Source organism: Diceros bicornis, chromosome 33 (genome assembly GCF_020826845.1).
Source record: "Diceros bicornis minor isolate mBicDic1 chromosome 33, mDicBic1.mat.cur, whole genome shotgun sequence".
Lineage (NCBI taxonomy): Eukaryota > Metazoa > Chordata > Mammalia > Perissodactyla > Rhinocerotidae > Diceros > Diceros bicornis.
The window spans coordinates 25,243,146-25,256,962 of NC_080772.1; the positions used below are offsets into that span (position 1 = coordinate 25,243,146).

The 13,817-nt window shown below is 38.6% G+C and overlaps 1 protein-coding gene across 3 annotated transcripts in view; it reads right to left on the reverse strand.

Annotated features, from left to right (window-relative positions):
- UBE2W (ubiquitin conjugating enzyme E2 W) overlaps nt 1-13,817 on the reverse strand; it is a 139,075-nt gene that overhangs the window by 32,109 nt on the left and 93,149 nt on the right. Inside the window, exon 6 of one of the 3 annotated variants that reach the window (XR_009216585.1) lies at nt 1,618-1,686. The exons of the other annotated variants lie outside the window; for them this stretch is intronic. The gene's annotated coding sequence lies outside the window, so the exon portion shown is untranslated. The remainder of the gene's footprint in view (nt 1-1,617; nt 1,687-13,817) is intronic. 3 annotated transcript variants of the gene reach the window in all.

Consider the following 13,817-nt stretch of genomic DNA (forward strand, 5'->3'; position numbering starts at 1 on the left):
ATATCACCTTACACCCATCAGAATGGCTATAATTAACAAGACAAGAAATAACAAGTGTTGGAGAGGATGTGGAGAGAAGGGAACTCTCCAACACTGCTGGTGGGAGTGCAAACTGGTGCAGCCACTATGGAAAACAGTATGGAGAGTCCTCAAAAAATTAATAGAACTACCATATGATCCAGCTATTCCACTGCTGGGAATTTATCCAAAGAACATGAAAACACGAAGGCATAAAGATACATGCACCCCTATGTTCATTGCAGCATTACTCACAATAACCAAGACTTGGAAACAACGTAAGTGCCCAACAAGGGATGAACGGATAAAGAAGACGTGGTATATGTACACAATGGAATACTACTCAGCTATAAAAACAGACAAAATATTGCCATTTACAACAACATGGATGGACCTTGAGGGTATTATGCTAGGTGAAATAAGTCAGAGGGAGAAAGTGAAATACTGCATAATCTCACTCATAAGTAAAAGATAAAAACAACAAGAAACAATCACATAGAGACAGAGATTAGATTGGTGGTTACCAGAGAGGCAGTGGGGAGGAAGGAGAGTGAAAGAGGTGACAGAGCACATGTGTATGGTGATGGATGGTGATTAGTCTTTGGGTGGTGAACATGATGTAGCCTACATGGAATTCAAAATATAATGATGTACACCTGAAATTTATATAATGTTATAAACCAATGTTACCTCAATGAAAAAAAAAAAAGAAAATACAACACACAAAATGGGAGAAAATATTTGCAAGTCATATATGTGATAGGGGTCTAGTATCCAGAATATATCTAAAAAACTCTTACAACAACAACAGCACAACAAACAACCCAATTAAAACATTGGGAAATGGAGAGTGACTGCTAATGGGTATGGAGTTTCTTTTTGAGGTGATGAAAATATTCTGGAATTAGATAGTGGTGATGCCTGCACCACACACTAAAACCCACTGAACTGTACACTTTAAAGGGGTGAATTTTGTGGTATGTGAATTATAGCTCAATTTTTTAAATATGTGGAGATAAAAATCAGCAGACACAGCTATAAGAAGTAAGAGAGGTAGCCTCTGGAGAGCTGTCCTGGCACCTACGAAGAGATGGACCTGATAACTCTGCTGCTTCTAATGTCTGTTAGTATGTTTGACATTTGAAGCTGTATGTATAAATTACTTTGATACAAAATAAAAGTCACTTTTAAAAATCACTGTGTCTCAAGCCCTTTCAAGACCTCAATGGAGGTCCAAGAGCGGAATTAAGACAATGTTAGCAAATTATGCAACCCTTTTCAAAAAACATGACTTTTTACTTTTGGATAGGAATGGAATCTATTTTCTTGCCTGCACTATGTTTTCTTGAATTAAGATGTAGGCAGATGCTTGGGAAAAGGAAGCACAGAAATAGAGGTGGCATTGGTTAACTTGAAGCCAATGAAAATCTAAAATCAGGGGAAAGCTTAAATGAGCCAAAAGCTTCTTATTTATAAAATTGGTTTAAACACTTATGCTTGAAAATAAAGTTGAAAAAAAGGAGCTATTAAACTGCAAAATATCCTCACTTCCCAAATGAAGATATAAATAAAGCAATCAGAAATAAATAAAGTACTTACCAAGCACTCTAGAACAGCATGTCTCAAACTATTGGTTGAAGGATTTCTTTTTTCAACCAGGGACTGATACTAGTGTAAAGTACAATAAAAATGAATTACGAGAAAAATGAAATTAGAAAACAAACACAAACTACCAGGCCAAATTTTCATTATTAGATAAAACAGATATAACATTACTCTGTCAAACTTTCTAAATGTGTATTCTCGATTTCTCTACTCATTTCTTCATAAACTGTTTAATAGTTTATATGCTGACATGGGGCCGTGGACCAACTTTGAAAGGCACAGCTCTAGAAACTGTGGACCAGAACTTTGAAATTTTTTATTAAATCTTAAAACAGTTTCAGAGTCAAGAGGCTATTGGAATAGAAATTTCAAAATAGCAATCATCCCAAGAAAATAAGAGTCTGATATTCCTATATTAGAGCATTGAATAAGCATCATTCATTTATAGAAAGGGCTGCGATTATTTCATGACAGCAAAAAACAGGTGGCAAACTAAATGGACATCAATAGAAGATGGTTAAAAATTGTAGTACACCCAGACTATGGAATGTAATGTAGCCATTTAAGATAATGAGATATATGTGTATGTATTGGCATGGAAAGATGTCCATCTTATGTTATTGAATGGAGAAAAAAAAGTTCCACAGCACTGTACATAGAATGTAGCCCCATACATTAGAGAGTGGGCCCAGGCTGTATGTACATATTTACATAGGAAAAGTGTAGAAAAATATCTGAAAAGATATGCCTCAGACTGTCTACCATTAGGGGACGGGAGAAAAGGGACAGAAAGGGAGAAAATTTTACCTTCATTCACTCATTCATTCATTTGACAAAGATGGACTGAGCCCAACTAGGTTCTAGGTGGAAGGAAAACAATGATAACAGACAATAAACAAGCAGACAAAGAACTTGAAAACAAAGAAAGGAAGGGCCGGCCCGGTGGCTTAGCGGTTAAGTGCACGCACTCCACTACTGGCGGACCAGGTTCGGATCCTGGGGGCGCACCGACGCACCGCTTCTCCGGCCATGCTGAGGCCACGTCCCACATACAGCAACTAGAAGGATGTGCAACTATGACATACAACTATCTACTGGGGCTTTGGGGAAAAAAAGGAGGAGGATTGGCAATAGATGTTAGCTCAGAGCTGGTCTTCCTCAGCAAAAAGAGGATTAGCACAGATGTTAGCTCAGGGCTGATCTTCCTCACACACACAAAAAAAGAAAACAAAGGAAGGAATATAGAAAAATAGAAAGAGAGGAGGAATAGAGGAAGAGGGAAGAGAAGGAAGGGAAATAAAAGCAAGCTGCAGCACAGTGGGTAGTATTTTGTTCCATACATTAGAGGGTGCACCCAGGCTACAAGTATATATTTGCAGAGGGGAAGAAAGGAGGGGAGGAATCGGAAGGAGGAGAGAGGAGAAGAGGGGAGGGGAGGAGGAGGATGAAGTTCAGAGGACTAGAAACAAAAGCAATGAAAGGAGTAAAGACGTGACAGGAAATGAGACTGGCGCCAGGTGGTGGTGCTAGTGTAGACAACACCATCGGAGAAATGAAGTTGGAGCTAAGACAATGAATAATGAGAAGAGGTATGCAAAGAGCCACCAGAAGTGTGGTTTGTGTACCAAAACATATACATCTGTTTCATATCTTCAGCAAGCACCTACTACTCTTGAAAATTTTTTTTAAACCAATAAAACATCTCAAATACTTTTTTAAAAACTAAGAAAATGGTTGGTTGTAGAAATTCTCTGGCATTTGGAACTTCAATCTCATTTTCTCGTGGAAACAATACCTTAAGTGGATATTGGGTTCCTACATAAGACTGCAAAAGGCTATTTGATCATGTGATTTTTTTATTCCTCATTTTGTTAATGTGGTGTATCACATTGATTGATATGTGGACGTTGAACCATCCCAGCATCCCTGGAATAAATCCCATGTGATCGTGATGTATGATCCTTTTAATGTAGTGTTGTATTCAATTTGCAAATATTTTGTTGAGGATTTTTGCATCTATATTCATCAGCAATATTGGCCTTGTAAAATGAGTTAGGAAGCATCCCATCCTTTTCAATTTTTTGGAATAATTTGAGAAGGATAGGAATTAAATCTTCTTTGAATATTTGGTAGAATTCACCAGAGAAGCCATCTGGTCCTGGACTTTGTTTTTTGGGAGGTTTTTGATTACTTTTTCAATCTCTTTTCTTGTGATTGTTCTATTCAGATTCTCTATTTTTTCTGACTCAGTTTTGGAAGGTTGTATGATTCTAAGAATTTATGTATTTCTTCTAGGTTATCAAGTTTGTTGGCATATAGGTTTCATAGTATTCTCTTATAATCCTCTGTATTTTTGTGGTGTCCATTGTAATTTCTTCTCTTTCATTTCTGATTTTATTTAAGTGAGTCTTCTCTGTTTTTTTCTTAGTAAGTCTGGCTAAGAGTTTGTCAATTTTGTTTATCTTCTCAAAGAACCAGGTTTTACTTTCATTGATCCTTTCTATTGTTTTCTTAGTCTCTTATTTATTTTTGCTCTGATTTTTATTATTTCCTTCCTTGTACTGACTATGAGCTTTGTTTGTTATTCCTTTTCTAATTCTTTTAGATATAGTGTAAGCTTCTTTATTTGATATTTTTCTTGTCTCTTGAGGTAGGCCTGTATTGCTATAAATTCCCAACTTAGGACCACTGCATCCCATAGGTTTTGGTATATTTTCATTTTCATTTGTCTCCAGGATTTTTTTGATTTCTCCTTTGATTTCTTCATTGATCCAATAGTTGTTCAGTAGCATGTTGTTTAGTCTCCACATATGTGTGACTTTCCCAGATTTTTTACTGTAGTTGATTTCTAGTTTTATAGCATTGTGGTCAGAAAAGATACTTGGTATGATTTCAATCTTCTTAAATTTATTGAGGCTTGCCTTGTTTCCCAACATATGGTATATCTTTGAGAATGTTCCATATGCACTTGAGAAGACTGTGTATTCTGCTGTTTTTGGATGCAATGTTCTCTATATATCCATTAAGTCCATCTGGTCTAGTGTTTCATTTAAGGTCACTGTTTCCTTGTTGACTTTCTGTCTGAATGATCTATCCATTGATTTAAGTGGGGTGTTAAGATCTCTTGCTATTATTATGTTTTTGTTAATTTCTGTCTTTAGGTCTGTTAATAGTTGCTTTACATACTTTGGTGTTCCTGTGTTAGGCGTACATATACTAATAAGCATTACGTCTTCTTGGTGAAATGTCCCTTTTTTCATTATATAATGCCCATTTTTCTCTCATTATCTTTTTTATCTTGAAGTCTTCTTTGTGTGATATAAGTATAGCTACATTCACTTTCTTTACCTTGCCATTCACTGGAGTATCATCTTCCATCCTTTCACTCTGAGCCTATCTTTGTCTTTAGAGCGGAGATATGTTTCCTGCAGGCAGCATATTGTTGGGTCTTGTTTTTTAATGCACCCAGCCACTGTGTGTCTTTTGATTGGTGAATTCGATCCATTTACATTTAGAGTGATTATTGATATATGAGGGCCTAATACTGCCATTTTATCCCTTGTTTTCTGGTTGTTCTATATTTCCACTGTTTCTTTTTCCTTGTATTTCTGAGTGTCATTTCAGTTTGGTGGTTTTCTGTGATAGTTTTCATAGTTTTCTCTTTATTTATGATTTCTGACTCTGCTTTGAATTTTAGTTTTGTGGTTACCATGAGGTTTGTATAAAAGATCTCATAGTCCTTTTTATGATATCCTCTTATCTCTATTAGCCTAATCAGTTTCCATCCTTTTCCTCTTCCTCTTCTATGTTTTTTTGGTCACAAATTATTCTTTTTTGTGTTGTGAGTTTGCGACCAAATTGAAGTATTTATACTTATTTTTGGGGGCCGGCCCGGTGGCGCAGGCGGTTAGGTGCGCGCGCTCCGCTGCGGCGGCCCGGGGTTCGCTGGTTCGGATCCCGGGCGCGCACCGACGCACTGCTTGGTAAGCCATGCTGTGGCGGCGTCCCATATAAAGTGGAGGAAGATAGGCACAGATGTTAGCCCAGGGCCGTCTTCCTCAGCAAAAAAAGAGGAGAATTGGCGGATGTTAGCTCAGGGCTGATCTCCTCCCAAAAAAAAAAATAATAATAATATACTTATTTTTGATGCTTTATTTCTCTTTATCTTTTATGTTATAATTAAGTGATTGCTAACCTATTCTGATACAGAGCTTCCATTTTCTGATTTTGTCTATTTATCTCCTTACTCAATTCTTTGTAAACCTTTGCATTTTTCTTTCAGGTGGGAGGGCTCTCTTCAACATTTCTTGTAGGGCAGGTCTAGTGGCAATGAACTCCTTCAGCTTTTGTTTGTCTTGGGAAGCTTTTATTTCTCCATCATATCTGAAGGATAATTTCACTGGACAGAGTATTCTTGGCTGATAGATTTTGTCTTTCAGTATTTTGAATATATCATTCCACTCTCTCTTAGATTGTAAGGTTTCTGCCAAAAAATCTGCTGAAAGCCTGATGGGGGGTCCTTTGTAGGTTATTTTCTTCTCTCTGGGTGCCCTTCATATTTTTTCTTTGTCATTGACTTTTGCCAGTTTTACGATTATGCCTTGGAAAAGGTCTTTTTGTATTAATGTCATTAGGAGTTCTATTGGCTTCCTGTAATTGCATGCCCAGTTCATACCCCAAGTTACGGATGCTCTCAGCTATTATTTCTTTGAATAAGCTCTCTGCTCCTTTCTCCCTCTCCTTTACCTCTGGGATACCTATAATCCTTTTATTACTTTTCCTAATTGAGCAAGATATTACTTGAAGAATTTCTTCACTTTTTAAGAATCTTAGTTCTCTTTCCTCCTCCACGTGAATCATTTCTGTGATTCTATCTTTGAGCTCACTAATTCTCTCTTCCATAAGGTCTACTCTATTTTTAAGGCTTTCTACATTATTTTTTGCTTTAATTGTGTAATTCATATCCAGAATTTCTGATTGGTTATTTTTAGAGCTTCAATCTCTTTGGTCAAGTATTCCTTCTGTTCATTAATTTTATTACTAAGCTCACTGAACTGGCTTTCTGAGTTTTCTTGTGACTCGTTGCATTTCTTTTTTGTTTGTTTGTTTATTGGAGTAACATTGGTTTATAACATTGTATAAATTTCAGGTGTACATCATTATACTTCTATTTCTTCACAGATTACATCATGTTCACCACTCAGATACTAATTACAACCCATCACCACACACATGTGCCGAATTATCCCTTTTGCCCTCCTCCCTCCCCCCTTTCCCACTGTTAACCACCAATCCAATCTCTGTCTCTATGTGTTTGTTTATTGTTGTTATTATCTACTACTTAATGAAGGAAATCATACGGTATTTGACCTTCTCCCTCTGACTTATTTCACTTTGCATAATACCCTCAATGTCCATCCATGTTGTCACAGATGGCTGGATTTCATCGTTTCTTTTTTTTTTTAATTTATTAATTTTTTCCCCCAAAGCCTCAGTAGATAGTTGTATGTCATAGCTGCACATCCTTCTAGGTGCTGTGTGTGGGACATGGCCTCAGCATGGCCAGAGAAGTGGTGCATCGGTGTGTGCCCGGGATCCAACCCAGGCTGCCAAAAGTGGAGCGTGCACACTTAACCACTAAGCCACCAGGCCGGCCCTCATCCTTTCTTATGGCAGAGTAGTATTCCATTTTGTATATATACCACATGTTCTTTATCCATTCGTCCCTTGATGGGCACTTAGGTTGTTTCCAACCCTTGGCTATTGTGAATAACACTGCAATGAACACAGGGGTGCATGTATCTTTACGCATTGGTGTTTTCATGTTCTTTGGATAAATACCCAGCAGTAGAATAGCTGGATCATATGGTAGTTCTATCCTTAATTTTTTGAGGAGTCTCCATACTGTTTTCCATAGTGGCTGCACCAGTTTGCACTCCCACCAGCAGTCTATGAGAGGTCCCTTCTCTCCACATCCTCTCCAACACATGTTGTTTCCTGTCTTGTTAATTATAGCCATTCTGACGGGCGTGAGGTGATATCTCTCATTGTAGTTTTGATTTGCATTTCCCTGATAGTTAATGATGTTGAACATCTTTTCATGTGTCTGTTGGCCATCTGTATATCTTCTTTGGAGAAATGTCTGTTCAGGTCTTTTGCCCATTTTTTAATTGGGTTTTTAGTTTTTTTTGTTGTTGAGATGCATGAGTTCGTTATATATTTTGGAGATTAACCCCTTATCAGATGTATGGTTTGCAAATATCTTCTCCCAATAGTTAGGTTGTCTTTTCGTTTGGTGATGGTTTCCTTTACTGTACAGAAGCTTTTTAGTTTGATGTAGTCCCATTTGTTTATTTTTTCTATTGTTTCTCTTGCCCGGTCAGACATGGTACTTGAAAATATGTTGCTAAGACTGATGTCAAAGAGCATATGGCCTATGTCTTCTTCTAGAAGTTTCATAGTTTCAGGTCTTACATTCAAGTCTTTAATCCATTTGGAGTTAATTTTTGTGTATGGTGTAAGGTAAGGGTCTACTTTCATTTTTTTGCATGTGGCTATCCAGTTTTCCCAACACCATTTGTTGAAGAGACTTTCTTTTCTCCATTGTGTGTTCTTGGCTCCTTTGTCAAAGATTAGCTGTCCATAGATGTGTGGGTTTATTTCTGGGTTTTTGATTCTATTCCATTGATCTATGTGTCTGTTTTTGTGCCAGTAGCATGCTGTTTTGGTTACTATAGCTTTGTGGTATATTTTGAAATGAGGGAGTGTGATACCTCCAGCTTTGTTCTTTTTTCTCAGGATTCCTTTAGCTATTCAGGGTCTTTTGTTGTTCCATATAAATTTTAGGAATCTTTGTTCTATTTCTGTGAAAAATGTTGTTGGAACTTTCATAGGGATTGCACTGAATCTATAGATGGCTTTAGGAAGTATGGACATCTTAACTATGTTAACTCTTCCAATCCAAGAGCACGGAATATCTTTCCATTTCTTTGTGTCTTCTTCAATTTCTTTCAGCAATGTTTTATAGTTTTCGGTGTACAGATCTTTCACCTCTTTGGTTAAGTTTATTCCTAGGTATTTTATTCTTTTGTTTGCAATTGTAAGTGGGATTGCATTCTCAATTTCTCTTTCTGCTACTTCGTTGTTAGTGTATAGAAATGCAACTGATTTTTGTATGATGATTATGTATCCTGTAACTTTACCATATTCATTTATTACTTCTAAAAGTTTTTTGGTGGATTCTTTAGGGTTTTCTGTATAAAATCATGTCACCTTCAAATAGTGAGAATTTCACTTCTTCCTTTCCAATTTGGATCCCTTTTATTTCTTTCTCTTGCCTGATTGCTCTGGCTAGGACTTCCAGTACTATGTTAAATAGGAGTGGTGACAGTGGGAATCCTTGTCTGGTTCCTGTTCTTAGAGGGATAGATTTCAGTTTTTCACCATTGAGGATGATATTAGCTGTGGGTTTGTCATATATGGCCTTTATTATGTAGAGGTACTTTCCTTCTATACCCATTTTATTCAGAGTTTTTATCATAAATGGATGCTGTACCTTGTCAAATGCTTTCTCTGCATCTATTGAGATGACCATGTGATTTTTATTCTTCATTTTATTAATGTGGTGTATTACGTTGATTGATTTGCAAATGTTGAACCATCCCTGCATACCTGGAATAAATCCCACTTGATCATGGTGCATAATCTTTTTAATGTATTGTTGTATGCGATTTCCTAGTATTTTGCTGAGGATTTTTGCATCGATGTTCATCAGTGATATTGGCCTGTAGTTTTCCTTTTTTGTGTTGTCCTTGTCTGGTTTTGGTACCAGGGTAATGTCGGCTTCTTAGAATGAGTTAGGGAGCTTCCCCCCCTCCTCAATTTTTTGGAAGAGTTTGAGAAGGATAGATATTAAGTCTTCTTTGAATGTTTCGTAGAATTCACCAGGGAAGCCGTCTGGTCCTGGACTTTTATTTTTTGGGAGGTTTTTGATTACTGTTTCGATCTCCTTACTGGTGATTGGTCTATTCAAATTCTCTACTTCTTCTTGATCCAGTTTTGGAAGGTTGTATGATTCTAAGAATTTATCCATTTCTTTCAGATTGTCAAATTTGTTGGCATATAGCTTTTTGTAGTATTCTCTTATAATCTTTTGTATTTCTGAGGTGTCCGTTGTAATTTCTCCTCTTTCATTTCTGATTTTACTTATTTGTGCCTTCTCTCTTTTTTTCTTGGTGAGTCTAGCTAAAGGTTTGTCAATTTTGTTGATCTTTTCAAAGAACTAGCTCTTGGTTTTATTAATTTTTTCTATTTTTTTTTTTTTAGTCTCTATTTCATTTATTTCTGCTCTGATTTTTATTATCTCCCTTCTTCTACTGATTTTGGTCTTTCTTTGTTCTTCTTTTTCCAGTTCATTTAGGTGCTTTGTTAGATTGTTTATTTGAGATTTTTCTTGTTTGTTGAGATAGGCCTGTATTGCTCTAAACTTCCCTCTTAGAACCGCTTTTGCTGTATCCCATAAATTCTGGCATGTCGTATTTTCATTTTCATTTGTCTCCAGGTATTTTTTTATTTCTCCTTTGATTTCTTTGTTGATCCAATCATTGTTCAGTAGCATTTTGTTTAATCTCCACGTATTTGTGGCTTCTCTGATTTTCTTCCTATGGTTGATTTCTAGTTTCATACCGTTGTGGTCAGAAAAGATGCTTGGTATTATTTCAATCTTCTCAAATTTATGGAGACTTGTTTTGTGGCCCAATATGTGATGAATCCTGGAGAATGTTCCATGTGCATTTGAAAAGAACGTGTATTCTTTGGTTTTTGGATGGAATGCTCTGTATATATCTCCTAGGTCCATCTGTTCTAGTGTGTCGTTTAAGGCCAATGTTTCCTTATTGATCTTCTGTTTGGATGATCTATCTGTTGGTGTAAGTGGAGTGTTAAAGTCCCCTACTATTATTGTGTTACTGTCTATTTTTCTTTTTATGCCTGTTAACAATTGCTTTATATATTTGGGTGCTCCTACATTGGGTGTGTAGATATTTACAAGTGTTATATCCTCTTGTTGGATTGTTCCCTTGATCATTGTGTAATGCCCTTCTTTGTCTCTTTTTATAGTTTTTGTTTTAAAGTCTATTTTGTCTGATGTGAGTACTGCTACCCCAGCTTTCTTTTCATTCCCATTTGCATGGAGTATCTTTTTCCACCCCTTCACATTCAGTTTGTGAGTGTCTTTAGGTCTGAAGTGTGTCTCTTGTATGCTTCATATATATGGGTCTTGTTGTTTTATCCAGTCAGCCACCCTATGCCTTTCACTTGGAGCATTTAGTCCATTGATGTTTAAAGTAGCTATTGACAAGTATGTACTTACTGCCATTTTTTAACTTCTTTTTTTCTCAGTGTTTTAGTAGTTTAGTAGTTTTAGTAGTCGTTCTCTGTTCCTTTCTCCCTCTATATAGAATTGATGGTCTCTTTAGTTTGACCTCTGTCTGAAAGCTCTACTCTTTAACTCCCCTCCTCCCTCATTTTATGTTTTTTATATCATATCTAACCTCTTTTTTGTGCATTTGTATCCATTACGTTCTTATCATGGAAATAGATAATTTTTCCTATTTGTGGTCTTCTCTTTTCCCCTTAAATCAGTCCCTTTAACATTTCTTGTAGCACTGGTTTCTTGGTGACAAACTCCTTTAATTTTTGCTTGTCTGGAAAACTTTTGATCTCTCCTTCCATTTTGAATGATAACCTTGCTGGGTAGAGTATTCTTGGCTGTAAGTTTTTTCCTTTTAGCACTTTAAATATATCATGCCATTCTCTTCTAGTCTGTAAGGTTTCTGCAACAAGTCAGCTGATAGCCTTATGGGTTTCCTTTGTATGTAACTTATCTTTCTCTTGCGGCTTTTAGGATTCTCTCTTTATCTTTAATTCTGGACATTTTGATTATGATGTGTCTTGGTGTGGGCCTCTTTGGGTTTATCTTGTTTGGGGCTCTCTGTGCTTCCTGTACCTGGATGTCTGTTTCCTTCCTTAGGTTAGGGAAGTTTTCATCTATTATTTCTTGAAATAGATTCTCTGCCCCTTTGTCTCACTCTTCTCCTTCCGGGACACCTATAACACGGATGTTAGTGTGCTTGCTGTTGTCCCAGAGGTTCCTTAGACTGTCCTCACTCTTTTTAATTCTTTTCTCTTTTACCTGTTCAGCTTGGGTAATTTCTTCTAGTCTTTCGTCCAGCTCGCAGATTGGTTCTTCTGTATCCTCTACACTGCTTTTGAGTCCCTCTAGTGAATTTTTCATTTCCAGTATTGTATTCTTCATTTCTGATTGGTTCTTTTTTGTATCTTCCATTTCTTTATTGACAGTCTCACTGAGGTCATCTATTCTTCTCCCCAGATCAGTGAGCATCCTTAACACTCTTTGTCTGAACTCTCTGTCAGGTAGGTTGCTCATTTCTGTTTCACTTAGTTCCTTTTCTGGGGTTTTGTCCTGTTCCCTTACTTGGAATGTATTCCTTTGCCTCCTCATTTTGCCTCTTTCCCTGTGCTAGTGTCTACGTATTAGATAGGTCAGCTATGTCTCCTGCTCTTGGATAGGTGACCTTATATAAGTGATGCCTTAGGAGGCTTGCGGTGTGCTTCCTTCAGTTCTCAATGTTCCAGGGGTGACCCCTATGTGGGCTATGTGTGTCCTTCTGTTGTGGCCTGTTTGCTCTCCCTGTAGGCACCCAAAGAGGTTGAGTTATGCTCCTGGACAGCTGTTGTAATGCTCAGCTGCTTGTAGTTGTTGTGGGCCCCTTCAGTCTCTTTATTGGGTGGGGAGAGCCCCAGCACCATTGGCTTCAAGTTCTAATACCACACGTGTGTTTCAGTATTTCTTTTAAGTGAGTAGGCCCCCAGCGTGGCAGGTTGTTAGGCTCAGGGCCTTACAAATGCCATAAGCCTCCAGCCTCTAGGTCTCTTGTCAGCTCTCTGAGGATTGCAGCTGGGTGGGGCTGGCCTCAGGCATGGGAGCACCCAATTGTTTCAGGCTTTGAAAGGTGGGGCAAACCCCCTCTGTGGGTCTTTGAGAAGCACAAGTCTTCTGCAGCTGACAAGCCCTGCCACCCACAGGTCCACACACACAGTCAACACAGTCTTTCCCCGTGTGCACACCCTGACCTCCTGAAGTGGACCCAGTCTCTCCACAGTGGGAGCCCCACACACTCCACCACCACCCCACACTCTCCACCCTCTCCTTGTGCATGCCCTGCCCCACTGAAGTGGGTTCAGTTGCCAGGCTGCAGAGAATCCAGTCACCAATCTATGCAGGCCCACAAGTTGCCTGAAGGCTTGTTGTTGGGTGGGGCCAGTCCCTAGGGTGGGCTGCCTGCCCTGGCTGAGCACGGATTAAATCCGTGCTCTAGTGGGTGGGGCAGACCCTGGACTAGAAGGCCCCAGGGAGAACTCCAATGGCATCTGTGTCAGCACGCCCACACCAGGCCACAACAATGGCCGCTGCCAATGTCCCAGTCCCTGGAGAGGTCTCACCTCTCACTGCAATGCACTCAGAGCCTGTCAGGTGAGTCTCTTTTCACCAAAGCGCTGTGCACTTTTCTTTCTGGTGATTTTAGGTTGCTTTCTGAAACAGGTGAGCTTGTGTGTGGGCCATTTAAGAGCTGGTTTTAATTTCTTTGTGAACCAGCTTTTCTGGGGGTACTCCCCAATGTTTTAGTAGCAGGAAAGTCAGATATTATGCCGCTGGTCTCGATTGTGCTGGGTCCACAAAATGCCCCCAGTGGGGCCACTCCCCGGCTCAGAGCCCCACTCCTCCAAGGAGGGCTGCGGACCTTTGGGCTGCTCCCGGTGGCCGTGAAGCTGGTGGCTTGTGAAGGTGGCGTTTTTTCTCTCCAGAAGGGAGTTTCTGCCTCTTCCACCTCAATTAGGATTAGTCCTTTGTTTCAGGAGTTCCTCTTATCCAGTTTTCAGTCTGTCTCAGGGATAATTTTTCCATGGGTAGTTGTAAATTGGCTGTGTCTGCGGGAGGAGGTGAGTTGAGAGTCTGCCTACGCCGTCATCTTGACTTCTCATCCTCATTGCATTTCTTATGACAGCTATTTTGAATTCTCTGACACTTAGATTGTAATCTTCTGTGACTTCAGGCTTGATTTCTGGAGAGTTGTCATTTTCCTCCTGTTCTGCAATGTTACTGTAATTCTTCA